The 20000-nt window shown below is 60.7% G+C and overlaps 2 non-coding genes across 2 annotated transcripts; both read left to right on the forward strand.

Annotated features, from left to right (window-relative positions):
- Positions 1-12289: 12289 nt before the first annotated feature.
- On the forward strand, positions 12290-12408 carry LOC131864318 (5S ribosomal RNA). Its single transcript, XR_009363150.1, has one exon. It is a non-coding gene; the product is annotated as a 5S ribosomal RNA (ribosomal RNA).
- A 5915-nt stretch (positions 12409-18323) lies between these two features.
- On the forward strand, positions 18324-18442 carry LOC131864319 (5S ribosomal RNA). Its single transcript, XR_009363151.1, has one exon. It is a non-coding gene; the product is annotated as a 5S ribosomal RNA (ribosomal RNA).
- Positions 18443-20000: the final 1558 nt, after the last annotated feature.

A 20000-nucleotide genomic window follows, 5' to 3' on the forward strand; every position in this document is an offset into this window, starting at 1 on the left:
GCATGAAGCGACGGATGAAGCAGTGATGACAACCGGGCTGTGAGGAGAGGAGGGATGCAGCCAAGAAAGCAATCAGGGCTCGAGGCAAGGGATGCATCAAGGATAGCAATCATGTTGTGAGGCGAGATTCCAAAGGCTAAACGTGAGAGGCTGCAGGGTCGACTCAGAGAGGTCTATGCATGTGAGAGGCTGAAAGCAAGGTCAACTCGGAGCGGTCTATGCATCGGGCGCGCTTGGGGCGACTACCAGTGCCAACCCCTTATCCCGCGACGCGTCCGACAAAGAGAACGTTCCAAGGCGGCAGAGGAGGTTACCAGCCGAAGGATGCAGTAGCAATAACAGGTATAGTTCCGCGGCGGCCGAGAAGACTCACCGCATAGGAATCGGGATGCGAGGCGAGGGATGCGGCGGGAAGGCCCCGACGGCTAAACGGAAGAGGCTGCAGGGCCGCCTCGGAATGGTCCAAGCATCGGACGCGATTGGGACGACTACCAGTGCCAACCCCTTATCCCGCGATGCGTCCGATACACAGATAGTTCCAAGGCGGCCGAGGAGCCTCACCGCATATCAATCGGGGTGCGAGGCGAGGGATGGGGCGGGAAGGCCCCAACGGCTAGACGGAAGAGGCTTCAGGGCCACCTCGGAATGCTCCAAGCATCGGACGCGCTTGGGGCGACTACCAGTGCCAACCCCTTATCCCGCGATGCGTCCGATACACAGATGGTTCCAAGGCGGCCGAGGAGCCTCACCGCATAGCAATCGGGGGTGCGAGGCGAGGGATGGGGCGGGAAGGCCCCAACGGCTAGACGGAAGAGGCTTCAGGGCCGCCTCGGAATGGTCCAAGCATCGGACGCGCTTGGGGCGACTACCAGTGACAACCCCTCATCCCGCGATGCGTCCGATACGAAGATGGTTCCAAGGCGGCCGAGGAGCCTCACCGCATAGCAATCGGGGTGCGAGGTGGGGGATGCGGCGAGATGGCCCCAACGGCTAGACGGAAGAGGCCACAGGGCCGCGTCGGAATAGTCCAAGCATCGGACGCGCTTGGGGCGACTACCAGTGACAACCCCTTATCCCGCGATGCGTCCGATACGAAGATAGTTCCAAGGCGGCCGAGGAGCCTCACCGCATAGCAATCCGGGTGCGAGGTGGGGGATGCGGCGAGATGGCCCCAACGGCTAGACGGAAGAGGCTGCAGGGCCGCCTCGGAATAGTCCAAGCATCGGACGCGCTTGGGGCGACTACCAGTGACAACCCCTTATCCCGCGATGCTTCCGATACGAAGACAGTTCCAAGGCGGCCGAGGAGCCTCACCGCATAGCAATGGGGGTGCGAGGTGAGGGATGCGGCGAGATGGCCCCAACGGCTAGACGGAAGAGGCCACAGGGCCGCCTCGGAATAGTCCAAGCATCGGACGCGCTTGGGGCGACTACCAGTGACAACCCCTTATCCCGCGATGCATCCGATACGAAGATAGTTCCCAGGCGGCCGAGGAGCCTCACCGCATAGCAATCGGGGTGCGAGGCGAGGGATGCGGCGAGATGGCCCCAAAGGGTAGACGGAAGAGGCTGCGGGGCCACCTCGGAATAGTCCAAGCATCGAACGCGCTTGGGGCGACTACCACTGCCAACCCCTTATCCCGCGATGCGTCCGATACACAGATAGTTCCGAGGCGGCCGAGGAGCTGGGGGATGCGGCGAGATGGCCCCAACGGCTAGACGGAAGAGGCTGCAGGGCCGCCTCGGAATAGTCCAAGCATCGGACGCGCTTGGGGCGACTACCAGTGACAACCCCTTATCCCGCGATGCGTCCGATACACAGATAGTTCCGAGGCGGCCAAGGAGCCTCACCGCATAGCAATCGTGGTGCGAGGTGGGGGATGCAGCGAGATGGCCCCAACGGCTAGACGGAAGAGGCTGCAGGGCCGCCTCGGAATGGTCCAAGCATCGGACGCGCTTGGGGCGACTACCACTGCCAACCCCTTATCCCGCGATGCGTCCGATACACAGATAGTTCCAAGGCGGCCGAGGAGCCTCACCGAATAGCAATCGGGGTGCGAGGCGAGGGATGCGGCGAGAAAGCCCCAACGGCTAGAGGGAAGAGGCTTCAGGTCCGCCTCGGAATGGTCCAAGCATCGGACGCGCTTGGGGCGACTACCAGTGACAACCCCTTATCCCGCGACGCGTCCGATACACAGATAGTTCCAAGGCGGCCGAGGAGCCTCACCGCATAGCAATCGGGGTGCGAGGCGAGGGATGCGGCGAGAAGGACCCAACGGCTAGACGGAAGAGGCTTCAGGGCCGCCTCGGAATGGTCCAAGCATCGGACGCGCTTGGGGCGACTACCAGTGACAACCCCTTATCCCGCGACGCGTCCGATACACAGATAGTTCCAAGGCGGCCGAGGAGCCTCACCGCATAGCAATCGGGGTGCGAGGCGAGGGATGCGGCGAGAAGGACCCAACGGCTAGACGGAAGAGGCTTCAGGTCCGCCTCGGAATGGTCCAAGCATCGGACGCGCTTGGGGCGACTACCAGTGACAACCCCTTATCCCGCGACGCGTCCGATACACAGATAGTTCCAAGGCGGCCGAGGAGCCTCACCGCATAGCAATCGGGGTGCGAGGCGAGGGATGCGGCGAGAAGGACCCAACGGCTAGACGGAAGAGGCTTCAGGGCCGCCTCGGAATGGTCCAAGCATCGGACGCGCTTGGGGCGACTACCAGTGACAACCCCTTATCCCGCGATGCGTCCGATACACAGATAGTTCCAAGGCGGCCGAGGAGCCTCACCGCATAGCAATCGGGGTGCGAGGCGAGGGATGCGGCGAGAAGGACCCAACGGCTAGACGGAAGAGGCTTCAGGGCCGCCTCGGAATGGTCCAAGCATCGGACGCGCTTGGGGCGACTACCAGTGACAACCCCTTATCCCGCGACGCGTCCGATACACAGATAGTTCCAAGGCGGCCGAGGAGCCTCACCGCATAGCAATCGGGGTGCGAGGCGAGGGATGCGGCAAGAAGGACCCAACGGCTAGACGGAAGAGGCTTCAGGGCCGCCTCGGAATGGTCCAAGCATCGGACGCGCTTGGGGCGACTACCAGTGACAACCCCTTATCCCGCGACGCGTCCGATACACAGATAGTTCCAAGGCGGCCGAGGAGCCTCACCGCATAGCAATCGGGGTGCGAGGCGAGGGATGCGGCGAGAAGGACCCAACGGCTAGACGGAAGAGGCTTCAGGTCCGCCTCGGAATGGTCCAAGCATCGGACGCGCTTGGGGCGACTACCAGTGACAACCCCTTATCCCGCGACGCGTCCGATACACAGATAGTTCCAAGGCGGCCGAGGAGCCTCACCGCATAGCAATCGGGGTGCGAGGCGAGGGATGCGGCGAGAAGGACCCAACGGCTAGACGGAAGAGGCTTCAGGGCCGCCTCGGAATGGTCCAAGCATCGGACGCGCTTGGGGCGACTACCAGTGACAACCCCTTATCCCGCGACGCGTCCGATACACAGATAGTTCCAAGGCGGCCGAGGAGCCTCACCGCATAGCAATCGGGGTGCGAGGCGAGGGATGCGGCGAGAAGGACCCAACGGCTAGACGGAAGAGGCTTCAGGGCCGCCTCGGAATGGTCCAAGCATCGGACGCGCTTGGGGCGACTACCAGTGACAACCCCTTATCCCGCGATGCGTCCGATACACAGATAGTTCCAAGGCGGCCGAGGAGCCTCACCGCATAGCAATCGGGGTGCGAGGCGAGGGATGCGGCGAGAAGGACCCAACGGCTAGACGGAAGAGGCTTCAGGGCCGCCTCGGAATGGTCCAAGCATCGGACGCGCTTGGGGCGACTACCAGTGACAACCCCTTATCCCGCGACGCGTCCGATACACAGATAGTTCCAAGGCGGCCGAGGAGCCTCACCGCATAGCAATCGGGGTGCGAGGCGAGGGATGCGGCGAGAAGGACCCAACGGCTAGACGGAAGAGGCTTCAGGGCCGCCTCGGAATGGTCCAAGCATCGGACGCGCTTGGGGCGACTACCAGTGACAACCCCTTATCCCGCGACGCGTCCGATACACAGATAGTTCCAAGGCGGCCGAGGAGCCTCACCGCATAGCAATCGGGGTGCGAGGCGAGGGATGCGGCGAGAAGGACCCAACGGCTAGACGGAAGAGGCTTCAGGGCCGCCTCGGAATGGTCCAAGCATCGGACGCGCTTGGGGCGACTACCAGTGACAACCCCTTATCCCGCGACGCGTCCGATACACAGATAGTTCCAAGGCGGCCGAGGAGCCTCACCGCATAGCAATCGGGGTGCGAGGCGAGGGATGCGGCGAGAAGGACCCAACGGCTAGACGGAAGAGGCTTCAGGGCCGCCTGGGAATGGTCCATGCATCGCACGCGCTTGGGGCGACTACCAGTGACAACCCCTTATCCCGCGACGCGTCCGATACACAGATAGTTCCAAGGCGGCCGAGGAGCCTCACCGCATAGCAATCGGGGTGCGAGGCGAGGGATGCGGCGAGAAGGACCCAACGGCTAGACGGAAGAGGCTTCAGGGCCGCCTCGGAATGGTCCAAGCATCGGACGCGCTTGGGGCGACTACCAGTGACAACCCCTTATCCCGCGACGCGTCCGATACACAGATAGTTCCAAGGCGGCCGAGGAGCCTCACCGCATAGCAATCGGGGTGCGAGTCGAGGGATGCGGCGAGAAGGACCCAACGGCTAGACGGAAGAGGCTTCAGGGCCGCCTCGGAATGGTCCAAGCATCGGACGCGCTTGGGGCGACTACCAGTGACAACCCCTTATCCCGCGATGCGTCTGATACACAGATAGTTCCAAGGCGGCCGAGGAGCCTCACCGCATAGCAATCGGGGTGCGAGGCAAGGGATGCGGCGAGAAGGACCCAACGGCTAGACGGAAGAGGCTTCAGGGCCGCCTCGGAATGGTCCAAGCATCGGACGCGCTTGGGGCGACTACCGTTGCCAACCCCTTATCCCGCGATGCGTCTGATACACAGATAGTTCCGAGGCGGCCGAGGAGCCTCACCGCATAGCAATCGGGTTGCGAGGCAGATTATTGGGAAGGGAACCCCCTGGGATGCGGCTCAAGCAGTGCCCAAAGGGACTGGAATGCGGAATCACATCGAGAGACCCAAATGCTATACGAGGGCTCAAATCGAATTATCGATTTGGCCACGACATGGACGCATCGGAACGACTACCTTTGCCGAACCACTCGCAATTGCATCCATACCGAAACCAATAGACATTTCCGTTAGAGCCCTCGCATAGCATTCGGGAATCTCGCATGCCCCTCTAAATCGACCAATGCTGGCGCTCAACGAAAATCCGAGCGCTACCACCGTTCGAGCGCCAGCATTGGTCGAGTTAGAGGGGCACGGGGGAGAATGCTCCAGTCAACACCTCCCCTATATAAGTTATTTGTCCGATTCTCGCACAACCGTAGTCTGCCTCGTCGAATCAAACAACGGTCCCAGATTCCGACTTCCGTTCCGTAGAGACCCAAAAGCTAGATGGAGGCTCGCAAGAAAGAGAGTCGGCGCATAGCAATCGGGTTTCTCGAACGTTTAGGGACCGAGCTCACTTGCGGATAGGGCAAAATCCGCCAAGCAACCCAAAAGCTAGACGGGGGCTCGAATCGAATCGCCTAGGCGGCCACAACAACGACGTGTTGGATCGACTACCAGTGCCAAACCATTCAGCAAGACTAGTCTGTGTCGAGGCCGGATAGAGATTCTCAGAGAGCGCCCGTATAGCATTTAGGAGACCTGCCGCGTCCCTCACACTCGACAAATGGTGGTGCACGTTTATAAATCCGAGCGATCCCAACCCTTTCAAGCACCAACATCGGTCGAGATAGAGGGGCACGGAGGGGGCTGCGTGAGACAACACAGTCCCCTATATAAGTTATTTGTCCGATTCTCACACATCCGAAGAATGGTCATCAAATCGGACAACAGCCCAAACTTCCGACTTCCGTCCCAGAAAGCCCAAGAGCTATCTAAAACGTTCATGGCCGGAACTCGATCGCGGCTATACCAGTCCGCCAAGCAACCCAAAAGCTAGACTGGAGCTCTAGTCGAATCACCTCTGTGGCCATTGCAAGGACGTGTTGGAGCGACTACCATTGCCGAACCATTCCGCAGGTCGAGTCCATACCAAGGCCGCATAGAGATTCACGATGAGCTCCTGCATAGCAATCAGGAGACTTGCCGTGTCCATCACAATCGATAAATCCTGGTGCAAGATTTTTGCATCCGAGCGCTCCAACCAGTCGAGCACCAGCATCAATCGACATAAACGGGCACGGGGGGAGGATGCTCGAGAACACTACCTCCCCTATATAAGTTATTTGTCCGATTCTCAAGCAGCCGAAGTCTGGTCATCGAATCGGGTCAAAGACCACAACTTCCGACTTTACCCACAATGCAAGTCATCGAATCGAACATCGGCCCCCGAGTCGGACTCCATGCGTATGTCAGGTCATCGGACCCAAATTCCGCCTTCCTGCGCATGGCGGGCCATCAATATCAACTCGGTCATCGGACCCAAACTCCGCCTTTCTGCGCATGGCACGCCTTCAAATCGGTCATCGGACCCAAATTCCGCCTTCCTGTGCATGGCGGGCCATCAACATCAACTCGGTCATCGGACCCAAATTCCGCCTTTCTGCGCATGGCACGCCATCAACTCGGTCATCGGACCCAAATTCCGCCTTCCTGCGCATGGCAGGTCATCGGACACAAATTCAGACCTCGCCAATATGCCTACGTATCGAATCGGTCATCGGACCCAACTTCCGACTTCATCCATACTGTAGGGTCTTTGAGGTTGGCGCGGTGCGCTCAACCCGGGGAGTCGACCCATCGAAGCATACACCTCCCCTATATAAGCTATTTGTCCGATTCCCACACCTGTGTAGTTTGCACCTCTGACCAGGACATCGACCCCAACTTCCGAACTCGACTGCAACGACGGCACCAGCGCCTTGGTGCGCACCTTGCGACGCACAGTCCCAACATTCGCCTTCCTGCACATGGCAGGTCATCGGACCCAAATTCCGACCTCGCGAGTATGCCTACATATCGAATCGGTCATCGGACACAACTTCCGACTTCATCCATACCGTAGGGTCTTTGAGGTTGGCGCGGTGCGCTCAACCCGGGGAGTCGACCCAACGAAGCATACACCTCCCCTATATAAGCTATTTGTCCGATTCCCACACCTGTGTAGTTTGCACCTCCGATCAGGACATCGACCCCAACTTCCGAACTCGCCTGCAACGACCGAACCAGCGCCTTGGTGCGCACCTTGCAACGCACAGTGCCAACATTCGCCTTCCTGCACATGGCAGGTCATCGGACCCAAATTCCGACCTCGCGAGTATGCCTACATATCGAATCGGTCATCGGACCCAACTTCCGACTTCATCCATACCGTAGGGTCTTTGAGGTTGGCGCGGTGCGCTCAACCCGGGGAGTCGACCCAACGAAGCATACACCTCCCCTATATAAGCTATTTGTCCGATTCCCACACCTGTGTAGCTTGCACCTCCGATCAGGACATCGACCCCAACTTCCGAACTCGACTAAAAAGACCGCACCAGCACCTTGGTGTGCACCTTGCAACGCACAGTGCCAACATTCGCCTTCCTGCACATGGCAGGTCATCGGACCCAAATTCCGACCTCATGAGCATACCTACTAATCGAATCGGTCATCGGACCCAACTTCCGACTTCATCCATACCGTAGGGTCTTTGAGGTTGGCGCGGTGCGCTCAACCTGGGGAGTCGACCCATCGAAGCATACACCTCCCCTATATAAGCTATTTGTCCGATTCCGACACCTGTGTAGTTTGCACCTCCGCTCAGGACATCGACCCCAACTTCCGAACTCGCCTGCAACGACCGAACCAGCGCCTTGGTGCGCACCAAAAGTGCGCACTTTTGGAGGGCACTTTTGTGCGCTCCAAAGGTGCGCACTTTTGGAGGGCACTTTTGTGCGCTCCAAAGGTGCGCACTTTTGGAGGGCACTTTTTGGAGGGCACTTTTGTGCGCTCCAAAGGTGCGCACTTTTGGAGGGCACTTTTTGGAGGGCACTTTTCTGCGCTCCAAAGGTGCGCACTTTTGGAGGGCACTTTTTGGAGGGCACTTTTCTGCGCTCCAAAGGTGCGCACTTTTGGAGGGCACTTTTTGGAGGGCACTTTTCTGCGCTCCAAAGGTGCGCACTTTTGGAGGGCACTTTTTGGAGGGCACTTTTCTGCGCTCCAAAGGTGCGCACTTTTGGAGGGCACTTTTGTGCACTCCAAAGGTGCACACTTTTGGAGGGCACTTTTTGGAGGGCACTTTTCTGCACTCCAAAGGTGCGCACTTTTGGAGGGCACTTTTTGGAGGGCACTTTTGTGCGCTCCAAAGGTGCGCACTTTTGGAGGGCACTTTTTGGAGGGCACTTTTGTGCGCTCCAAAGGTGCGCACTTTTGGAGGGCACTTTTGTGCACTCCAAAGGTGCGCACTTTTGGAGGGCACTTTTCCTGCGCTCCAAAGGTGCACACCTAGGTGAGCACCTTCGACCACACCTTGTAGCACACCAAACTCTGACTTTCGACTTCATCCGCAATGCAGGGTCTTTGAGGTTGGCGCAATGCGCACAACCAGGGGAGTCGACCCATCAAACCCAACACCTCCCCTATATAAGCTATTTGTCTGATTCTCATACATGCGTAGCCTGCAGGAGCAATTAGGACATCGACCCCAACTTTCGGCTTCTAAACGAAAACAAGGTCTTTGAGGTTGGTGTAATGCGAACAACTAGGGGAGTCAACCCATCAAACCCAACACCTCCCCTATATAAGCTATTTGTCTGATTCTCATACATGTGTAGTCTACAGGAGCAATTAGGACATCGACCCCAACTTTTGACTTCTTAACGAAAACAAGGTCTTTGAGGTTGACGTAATGCGCACAACCAGGGGAGTCGACCCATCAAACCCAACACCTCCCCTATATAAGCTATTTGTCCGATTCTCATACATGTGTAGCCTACAGGAGCCATTAGGACATTGACCCCAACTTTTGACTTCTTAACGAAAACAAGGTCTTTGAGGTTGGCGTAATGCGCACAACCAAGGGAGTTGACCCATCAAACCCAACACCTCCCCTATATAAGCTATTTGTCTGATTCTCATACATGTGTAGCCTGCAACAACGATTAGGACATCCACCCCAACTTCTGAATTCGTCTGCGTTGACCGCACCAAAGGTGCACGCCTTGGTGCTCACCAAAATCCGACTTCCGACTTCTTCTGCTATGCGGGGTCTTTGAGGTTGGCGCAGTGCGCACAACCAGGGGAGTCAACCCACCGAATGCAACACCTCCCCTATATAAGCTATTTGTCTGATTCTCATACATGCGTAGACTGCAGCAATGATTAGGACATCCACCCCAACTTTTGACTTCTTAAACAAGACAGGGTCTTTGAAGTTGGTGCAGTGCACACAACCAGGGGAGTCGACCCATCAAACGCAACACCTCCCCTATATAAAGCTATTTGTCCGATTCTCATACGTGTAGTCTGCAGCAGCGATTAGGACATCGACCCCAACTTCCGAATTCGTTTGCATTGACCGCACCAAAGGTGCACGCCTTGGTGTGCACCTTGGAGTGCACTTTGGTGCTCACCTCGGTGCACACTTTGGTGTGCACCTCGGTGTGCACCAAAGGTGCGCACCTTGGAGCGCACCAAAGGTGTACACTTTGGAGCGCACCACATAGGGTCTTTGAGAGGTTGGCGCAGTGCGCACACCAAGGTGGGTGTTGAGGTGCGTGCCGAGGTGGGTGGGTGCTAGGGTGCGCTCCATGGTGGGTGCCAGGGTGGGTGCGTGCTAGGGTGGATTCCAAAGAGGGTCATAGGGTGGGTGCCAAGGTGGGTTGGTGATATAGTGGGTTCAAAGGTGGGTACTAGGGTGGGTTCCAAGGTGGGTCACAAGTTGGGTGCCAGGATGCGTGGGTGTTAGGTTGGGTGCCAAGGTGGGCTCCTGCGTGGGTGGGTGCTAGGGTGGGTTTCAAGGTGGACGCGAGGGCGGGTGCCAAGGTGGGTAACAAGTTGGGTGTTAGGATGGGTGAGTGCTAGAGTGGGTGCCAAGGTGGGTGGGTGCTAAGGTGGATGCCAAGGTGGTTCACAGGGTGGGTGGGTTCTAGGGTGAGTTCCAAGGTGGGTCACAGGTTTAGTGCTAGGGTGCGTGTCAAGGCGGGTGTCGAGGTGCCTGGGTGCTAGGGTGTGGATGCCAATGTGGGTCATAGGGTGGGTACTAGGGTGGGCTGCAATGTGGGTGCCAAGGTGGGTAACATGCTCGGTTGGTTCTAAATTGGGTGTCAGGGTGGGTGTGCACCCACCTTGCCCGAGGTGGGTGCCAAGGTGCCAGTGTGGGTGGGTGCTAAGGTGGATGCCAAGGTGGGTGAGAAGGTGGGTGATAGGTTGAGTGGTAGGATGGGTGGGTGCCAAGATGGGTCACAGGGTGGGTGCAAGGGTGGGTAGGTGCTAGGGTTGGTGTCAGGGTGGGTGGGTGCTAGGTTGGGTTCCAAGGTGGGTGCGAGGGTGAGTGTCAAGGTGGGTCACAGGTTAGGTGCTAGGATGGGTGAGTGCTAGGGTGCAAAGGTGCCAGGGTGGGTGCTAGGATGGGTCGATGCTAGGGTGAGTGGCAAGGTGGGTCCACAAGTGTCAAGGTGGGTGCCGAGGTGGGTGCCAACTTGGGTTCCAAGGTGGGTGCCAAGTGGGCGACTGCTATGGTGGATGCCAAGGTGGGTCACGGGGTGGGTGCCAAGTTGCTAGGTTGTGTTCCAAGGTGGGTGCCAACGTGGCTGCTAGGGTGCGTGGGTTAAAGGGTGTGTCACAACGTGGGTGCCAGGATGGGTGCGCACCCACACTGGCCAAGACGGGTGCAAGGTTGGGTTCCAAGCCCGGTCACAGGCTGGGTGCTAGGATGGGTGGGTGCCAAGGTGGGCACCAGGGTGGGTGCACCCACCCTGGCCAAGGTGGGTCACGGGGTGGGTCCTAGGGTGGGTAACGGGGTGGGTACTAAGGTGCGTGCCAAGGTGGGTCATGGGGTGGGTGCCAAGGTGGGCACCAGGGTGGGTGTGCACCAACCCTAGCCAGGGTAGGTCACGGGGTGGTTGTCGGGGTGGGCGTCAAGGAGCCAAGGTGGGTGGCAAGTAGCCAAGTTGCGTGCCAAGGTGGGTGTCGGGGTGGGTGCCAAGGATCCAAGGTGGGTGCCAAGGAACCAAGGTGGGTGTCTGGGTGGGTGCCGAGGTGGGAGCCAGGGTGGGTCCCAAGGTGAGTGCAAAGGTGGGTGCCAGGGTCAAGGTGAGTGCCAATGTGGGTTCCAAGGTGCCAGGGTCAGGGTGAGTGCCAATGTGGGTTCAAAGGTGCTAAGTTGGGTGCGAGGTTGGGTGCGAGGGTGGGTGGGTGCCAAGGTGTGCTAGGTGGAAGCCCGGGTGGGTCGGCATCCCATGGGTGTCGAGTTGGGTGCCTGATGGGTGCTTCTTGTCAAGTTTTAGTCGTCGGGACTCATTTCGAGCCTTAGAGGTCGTTTCTTGTCCGGTTGCCCTGTCTTCGACCTGGGAACCCAATTTTGGTCCTCGGGTCCCATTTTTTTTTGTCTCGCATCCCACTTTTGGCCTGTGGCCTTTTCGGGGTCGATTCTCGTTTTGGGCATCAGAGCATGTTTCTTCTCCTAAAACCCAATATTTGTTTATTAAGTCTCGGAACACATTTTTGTTCTCGTGGACCCATCATGGGTCTTGGAACGCATTTGTGGTCCTTGGGTCCCATTTTGCATCCCGAAACTTGTGTTTTGGTGCTTGATCCCTATTTTGGGTGCCCACCTTGCACCAAGTGCGCACCCGGGGCAAACCGAGCGCCTTGGTGCACCGGGGCAAGATCGAGCGTGCACCCGAGGCGCCCCGAACATGCACCAAGGTGCACTCGGCCCACATGTGAGCGCAGGTCGTTGCGCCCGAGGTGGTGTGTGGGCACCGCGTTGCAGACGGGACACTGCACGCACACGACGCCCCGTCCAGGTGCACGCACGTAGGCCGGGCCGGGTGCACACCCGACGCCCTAGCAAGGTGCGCGCACCCGGGCAGGGCTCACACTTGGCGAACGGGGCGCACTTCGCGAGGGAGGGTGTGCACCTCGACGGGGGTGGGTGGCCGGGGTGGATTCGCACGTGGGTCGCGGTTTGCTAAGTACACACTGCGACAAGCTCATAACGGGTGCGATCATACCAGCGTTAGTGCACCGGATCCCATCAGAACTCCGCAGTTAAGCGCGCTTGGGCCGGAGTAGTACTGGGATGGGTGACCTCCCGGGAAGTCCCGGTGTTGCACCCTTTTTTAGTTTTTCGCCGGGCGTCGCAATGCTATTTGAATAAACCTTTTGCCCGTTTGCGTTCTCGTCGGGGCCGGGCCGGGCCGGGGTGCGCTGCCCGCACTACCGCGCGCGCGGGGGCGACACCGAGCGCGCACCCGAGGCGCCCCGAGCACACAGGCCACGGTGCAACCCGGGCGTTGTGCGCGCACCCCGGTGCGCCCGAGGTGCTGCGCGCGCACCCAGGTGAAATCGGTGTGCACCTCGGCCAGTGCGCGCTCGGTCGAGTCGCGCACGTTGGCCAAGGTGCACGGTGATGTTTCTTACTCTAAGGTTCCGCACCAGACGCCCGGGACAGGTGAGCGAAGCTGGGCGGGGCCGGGTGCGCGGCCGGGGCAGGTGCACGCAGCTGGAGAGAGCTTTGGAGCACACCAGAGGTGCGCACCTTGGAGCACACTTCGGAGCGCACCAATGATGCGCTCCATTCAAAAGTTTCCTGAAAAGGCAAAAAAAGTTGAGATTATAGAATTTCCCACTTGAGAGATTGTAAAAAAAAAAAATTTAAAATGAAGGAAACGCGGGTGCCAAGGTGTGCGCGCCCGGGTGCGCAGCCCAGCCAAGGTGTGCGCACCAAGGCGCCCACCCTGGCGAAGGTGCACGCAAGGTGCGCACCCGAGGCAAACCGGACAATTAACCCAACTTTCGACTTCGCGCGCACCTGCGCACCTTGGAGCGCACTTCGGAGCGCTCCTTGTTGCGCACCAATCTTGGGCACCTCGGAGTGCACCATGGCGCCCACCAAGGTGCGCACCCGGGGCAAACCGAGCTCCGACTTCGTGCGCACCTTGGAGCGCACGAAAGGTGCGCACCATGGCGCCCACCAAGGTGCGCAGCCCAGCCAAGGCGTGCGCATCAAGGTGCGCACCCTGGCGAAGGTGCGCACCCGGGGCAAACCGAGCTCCGACTTCGTGCGCACCTTGGAGCGCACAAAGGGTGCGCAACCCAGCCAAGGTGTGCGCACCCCGGGCAAACCGAGCTCCGAATCGTGCGCACCTTGGAGCACACTTCGGAGCCCTCCTTGGTGCGCACCGATGTTGCGCACCTCGGAGCGCACCCGGGGAAAACAATGCAATTAACCCGACTTTCGACTTCGTGGGCACCTCGGAGCGCTCTCGGGTTCGCACCTCGGAGCACACCGAGGTGCGCACCTTTGATGCGCTGCCTTCACCAATTTCCAGAAAAGGCAAGAAAACATTGAGAAGGTGTGCGCACCGAGGTGCCCACCCTGGCGAAGGTGCACGCGAGGTGCGCACCCGGGGCAAACCGGGCTCCGACTTCGTGCACGCCATGCTGCGCACCTTGGAGGGCCATGGTGCGCACCTTGGAGCACACTTCGGAGCGCTCAATGGTGCCCAACCCAGCCAAGGTGCCCACCGCGGCGAAGGTGCACGCGAGGTGCGCACCCGGGGCAAACCGGGCTCCGACTTCGTGCACGCCGCACCTTGGAGCACACTTCGGAGCGCTCCTTGGTGCGCACCAGGGCGCGCAACCCAGCCGAGGTGCCCACCCCGGCGAAGGTGCACGCGGGGTGCGCACCCGAGGCAAACCGGGCTCCGACTTCGTGCACGCCATGGTGCCCACCGCGGCGAAGGTGCACGCGAGGTGCGCACCCGGGGCAAACCGGGCTCCGACTTCGTGCACGCCGCACCTTGGAGCACACTTCGGAGCGCTCCTTGGTGCGCACCAGGGTGCGCAACCCAGCCGAGGTGCCCACCCCGGCGAAGGTGCACGCGAGGTGCGCACCCGGGGCAAACCGGGCTCCGACTTCGTGCACGCCATGGTGCCCACCGCGGCGAAGGTGCACGCGAGGTGCGCACCCGGGGCAAACCGGGCTCCGACTTCGTGCACGCCGCACCTTGGAGCACACTTCGGAGCGCTCCTTGGTGCGCACCATGGTGCCCACCAGGGCGCGCAACCCCGCCGAAGGTGCACGCGAGGTGCGCACCCGGGGCAAACCGGGCTCCGACTTCGTGCACGCCGCACCTTGGAGCACACTTCGGAGCGCTCCTTGGTGCGCACCAGGGCGCGCAACCCCGCCGAAGGTGCACGCGAGGTGCGCACCCGGGGCAAACCGGGCTCCGACTTCGTGCACGCCATGGTGCGCACCAGGGTGCCCACCGCGGCGAAGGTGCGCACCCGGGGCAAACCGGGCTCCGACTTCGTGCACGCCGCACCTTGGAGCACACTTCGGAGCGCTCCTTGGTGCGCACCAGGGCGCGCAACCCAGCCGAGGTGCCCACCCCGGCGAAGGTGCACGCGAGGTGCGCACCCGGGGCAAACCGGGCTCCGACTTCGTGCACGCCATGGTGCCCACCGCGGCGAAGGTGCGCACCCGGGGCAAACCGGGCTAGGACTTCGTGCACGCCGCACCTTGGAGCACACTTCGGAGCGCTCCTTGGTGCGCACCATGGTGCCCACCAGGCCGCGCAACCCAGCCAAGGTGTGCGCACCAAGGTGCACGCGAGGTGCGCACCCGGGGCAAACCGGGGTCCGGCTTCGTGCACGCCGCACCTTGGAGCACACATCGGGGCGCTCCCGGGTTCGCACCGGCGTTGCGCACCGTGGTGGGCACCTCGGAGCGCACCGTGGTGGGCACCTCGGAGCACACCAAGGTGGGCAGCGAGGTGCGCACCTTTGATGCGATGCCTTCACTAATTTCCATAAAAGGCAAAAGAAAACGAGATTTTAAAATTTCCGTTTTGAAAGATAGTGAGAAAAAGGGAATGCTGGTGCCATCTTGAGCCCGCCCTGGTGCGCAGCCCAGCCAAGGTGTGCGCACCAAGGTGCCCACCCTGGCGAAGGTGCGCGCCCGGGCAATTAACCCAACTTCCAACTTCGCGCGCGCCAGGGTGGGAGCGCACCCAACAACCGGGCCTGGGAAGAGCCAATGCGAGAAACCCCACCAAACGCTCTGAGAAAAAAAGAGGGGGCGCTCCAGTAACCCCGCTTCGGAGCGCACCCTGGGCAAACCCAGCCAGGGTGCCCACCCCGGCCAAGGTGCAGGCGAGGTGCGCACCCGGGGCAAACCGGACTCCGACAACGTGCACGCCGCACCTTGGAGCACACTTCGTAGCGCTCCCGGGTGCGCACCTCAGAGCACACCAAGGTGGGCAGCGAGGTGCGCACCTTTGATGCGCTGCCTTCACTAATTTCCAGAAAAGGCAAAAAAAAGAGGAGATTTTAAAATTTCCGTTTTGAAAGATAGTGAAAAAAACGGAACGCGGGTGCCATCTTGAGCCCGCCCGGGTGCACAGCCCAGGTAAGGTGCCCACCCTGGCAAAGGTGCGCACCCGGGCAATTAACCCTACTTCCGACTTCGTGCGCGCCAGGGTGGCAACCGGGCCTGGGAAGAGCCAATGCGAGAAACCCCACCAAACGCTCCGACAAAAAAAGAGGCGGCGCTCCAATAACCCCGCTTCGGAGCGCAGCCGGGGCAAACCCAGCCAAGGTGCCCACCCCGACGAAGGTGCACGCGAGGTGCGCACCCGGGGCAAACCGGGCTCCGACAACGTGCACGCAGCACCTTGGAGCACACTTCGAAGCACTCCCGGGTGCCCACCGGCGTTGCGCACCGTGGTGGGCAGCGAGGTGCGCACCTTTGATGCGCTGCCTTCACTAATTTCCAGAAAAGGCAAAAAAAAATGAGATTTTAAAATTTCCGTTTTGAAAGATAGTGAAAAAAACGGAACGCGGGTGCCATCTTGAGCCCGCCCTGGTGCGCAGCCCAGGCAAGGCATGCGCACCAAGGTGCCCACCCGCGGTGCACGCCCGGGGCAAACCGGGCTCCGACTTCGTGCAGGCCGCACCTTGGAGCACACTTCGGAGCGCTCCTTGGTGCGCACCATGGTGCCCACCAGGGCGCACCCGGGGCAAACCGGGCTCCGACTTCGTGCACGCCGCACCTTGGAGCACACATCGGAGCGCTCCCAGGTTCGCACCAGCGTTGCGCACCTTTGATGCGCTGCCTTCACTAATTTCCAGAAAAGGCAAAAAAAAACGATATTTTAAAATTTCCGTTCTGAAAGATAGTGAAAAAAACGGAACGCGGGTGCCATCTTGAGCCCTTCCTGGTGCGCAGCCCAGGCAAGTTGTGCGCACCAAGGTGCCCACCCTGGCGGAGGTGCGCGCCCGGGGCAAACCGGGCTCCGACTTCGTGCACTGCATGGTGCCCACCAAGGCGCGCAACCCAGCCAAGGTGCCCACCGCAGCGAAGGTGCACGCGAGGTGCGCACCCGAGGTGCACACCCGGGGCAAACCGAGCTCCGACTTCGTGCACGCCGCACCTTGGAGCACACTTCAGAGCGCTCCTTGGTGCGCACCAGGGCGCGCAACCCAGCCAAGGTGCTCACCCCGGCGAAGGTGCACGCGAGGTGCGCACCCGGGGCAAGCCGGGCTCGGACTTCGTGCACGCCGCACCTTGGAGCACACATCGGAGCGCTCCCGGGTTCGCACCAGCATTGCGCACCTTTGATGCGCTGCCTTCACTAATTTCCAGAAAAGGCAAAAAAAAAAAAAAAACGAGATTTTAAAATTTCCGTTTTGAAAGATAGTGAAAAAAACGGAACGCGGGTGCCATCTTGAGCCCGCCCTGGTGTGCAGCCCAGGCAAGTTGTGCGCACCAAGGCACCCACCCTGGCCAAGGTGGGTCACGGGGTGGGTCCTAGGGTGGGTAACGGGGTGGGTACTAAGGTGCGTGCCAAGGTGGGTCATGGGGTGGGTGCCAAGGTGGGCACCAGGGTGGGTGTGCACCAACCCTAGCCAGGGTAGGTCACGGGGTGGTTGTCGGGGTGGGCGTCAAGGAGCCAAGGTGGGTGGCAAGTAGCCAAGTTGCGTGCCAAGGTGGGTGTCGGGGTGGGTGCCAAGGATCCAAGGTGGGTGCCAAGGAACCAAGGTGGGTGTCTGGGTGGGTGCCGAGGTGGGAGCCAGGGTGGGTCCCAAGGTGAGTGCAAAGGTGGGTGCCAGGGTCAAGGTGAGTGCCAATGTGGGTTCCAAGGTGCCAGGGTCAGGGTGAGTGCCAATGTGGGTTCAAAGGTGCTAAGTTGGGTGCGAGGTTGGGTGCGAGGGTGGGTGGGTGCCAAGGTGTGCTAGGTGGAAGCCCGGGTGGGTCGGCATCCCATGGGTGTCGAGTTGGGTGCCTGATGGGTGCTTCTTGTCAAGTTTTAGTCGTCGGGACTCATTTCGAGCCTTAGAGGTCGTTTCTTGTCCGGTTGCCCTGTCTTCGACCTGGGAACCCAATTTTGGTCCTCGGGTCCCATTTTTTTTTGTCTCGCATCCCACTTTTGGCCTGTGGCCTTTTCGGGGTCGATTCTCGTTTTGGGCATCAGAGCATGTTTCTTCTCCTAAAACCCAATATTTGTTTATTAAGTCTCGGAACACATTTTTGTTCTCGTGGACCCATCATGGGTCTTGGAACGCATTTGTGGTCCTTGGGTCCCATTTTGCATCCCGAAACTTGTGTTTTGGTGCTTGATCCCTATTTTGGGTGCCCACCTTGCACCAAGTGCGCACCCGGGGCAAACCGAGCGCCTTGGTGCACCGGGGCAAGATCGAGCGTGCACCCGAGGCGCCCCGAACATGCACCAAGGTGCACTCGGCCCACATGTGAGCGCAGGTCGTTGCGCCCGAGGTGGTGTGTGGGCACCGCGTTGCAGACGGGACACTGCACGCACACGACGCCCCGTCCAGGTGCACGCACGTAGGCCGGGCCGGGTGCACACCCGACGCCCTAGCAAGGTGCGCGCACCCGGGCAGGGCTCACACTTGGCGAACGGGGCGCACTTCGCGAGGGAGGGTGTGCACCTCGACGGGGGTGGGTGGCCGGGGTGGATTCGCACGTGGGTCGCGGTTTGCTAAGTACACACTGCGACAAGCTCATAACGGGTGCGATCATACCAGCGTTAGTGCACCGGATCCCATCAGAACTCCGCAGTTAAGCGCGCTTGGGCCGGAGTAGTACTGGGATGGGTGACCTCCCGGGAAGTCCCGGTGTTGCACCCTTTTTTAGTTTTTCGCCGGGCGTCGCAATGCTATTTGAATAAACCTTTTGCCCGTTTGCGTTCTCGTCGGGGCCGGGCCGGGCCGGGGTGCGCTGCCCGCACTACCGCGCGCGCGGGGGCGACACCGAGCGCGCACCCGAGGCGCCCCGAGCACACAGGCCACGGTGCAACCCGGGCGTTGTGCGCGCACCCCGGTGCGCCCGAGGTGCTGCGCGCGCACCCAGGTGAAATCGGTGTGCACCTCGGCCAGTGCGCGCTCGGTCGAGTCGCGCACGTTGGCCAAGGTGCACGGTGATGTTTCTTACTCTAAGGTTCCGCACCAGACGCCCGGGACAGGTGAGCGAAGCTGGGCGGGGCCGGGTGCGCGGCCGGGGCAGGTGCACGCAGCTAGAGAGAGCTTTGGAGCACACCAGAGGTGCGCACCTTGGAGCACACTTCGGAGCGCACCAATGATGCGCTCCATTCAAAAGTTTCCTGAAAAGGCAAAAAAAGTTGAGATTATAGAATTTCCCACTTGAGAGATTGTAAAAAAAAAAAATTTAAAATGAAGGAAACGCGGGTGCCAAGGTGTGCGCGCCCGGGTGCGCAGCCCAGCCAAGGTGTGCGCACCAAGGCGCCCACCCTGGCGAAGGTGCACGCAAGGTGCGCACCCGAGGCAAACCGGACAATTAACCCAACTTTCGACTTCGCGCGCACCTGCGCACCTTGGAGCGCACTTCGGAGCGCTCCTTGGTGCGCACCAATCTTGGGCACCTCGGAGTGCACCATGGCGCCCACCAAGGTGCGCACCCGGGGCAAACCGAGCTCCGACTTCGTGCGCACCTTGGAGCGCACGAAAGGTGCGCACCATGGCGCCCACCAAGGTGCGCAGCCCAGCCAAGGCGTGCGCATCAAGGTGCGCACCCTGGCGAAGGTGCGCACCCGGGGCAAACCGAGCTCCGACTTCGTGCGCACCTTGGAGCGCACAAAGGGTGCGCAACCCAGCCAAGGTGTGCGCACCCCGGGCAAACCGAGCTCCGAATCGTGCGCACCTTGGAGCACACTTCGGAGCCCTCCTTGGTGCGCACCGATGTTGCGCACCTCGGAGCGCACCCGGGGAAAACAATGCAATTAACCCGACTTTCGACTTCGTGGGCACCTCGGAGCGCTCTCGGGTTCGCACCTCGGAGCACACCGAGGTGCGCACCTTTGATGCGCTGCCTTCACCAATTTCCAGAAAAGGCAAGAAAACATTGAGAAGGTGTGCGCACCGAGGTGCCCACCCTGGCGAAGGTGCACGCGAGGTGCGCACCCGGGGCAAACCGGGCTCCGACTTCGTGCACGCCATGCTGCGCACCTTGGAGGGCCATGGTGCGCACCTTGGAGCACACTTCGGAGCGCTCAATGGTGCCCAACCCAGCCAAGGTGCCCACCGCGGCGAAGGTGCACGCGAGGTGCGCACCCGGGGCAAACCGGGCTCCGACTTCGTGCACGCCGCACCTTGGAGCACACTTCGGAGCGCTCCTTGGTGCGCACCAGGGCGCGCAACCCAGCCGAGGTGCCCACCCCGGCGAAGGTGC

The sequence above is a fragment of the Cryptomeria japonica genome, unplaced genomic scaffold (genome assembly GCF_030272615.1).
Source record: "Cryptomeria japonica unplaced genomic scaffold, Sugi_1.0 HiC_scaffold_83, whole genome shotgun sequence".
Lineage (NCBI taxonomy): Eukaryota > Viridiplantae > Streptophyta > Pinopsida > Cupressales > Cupressaceae > Cryptomeria > Cryptomeria japonica.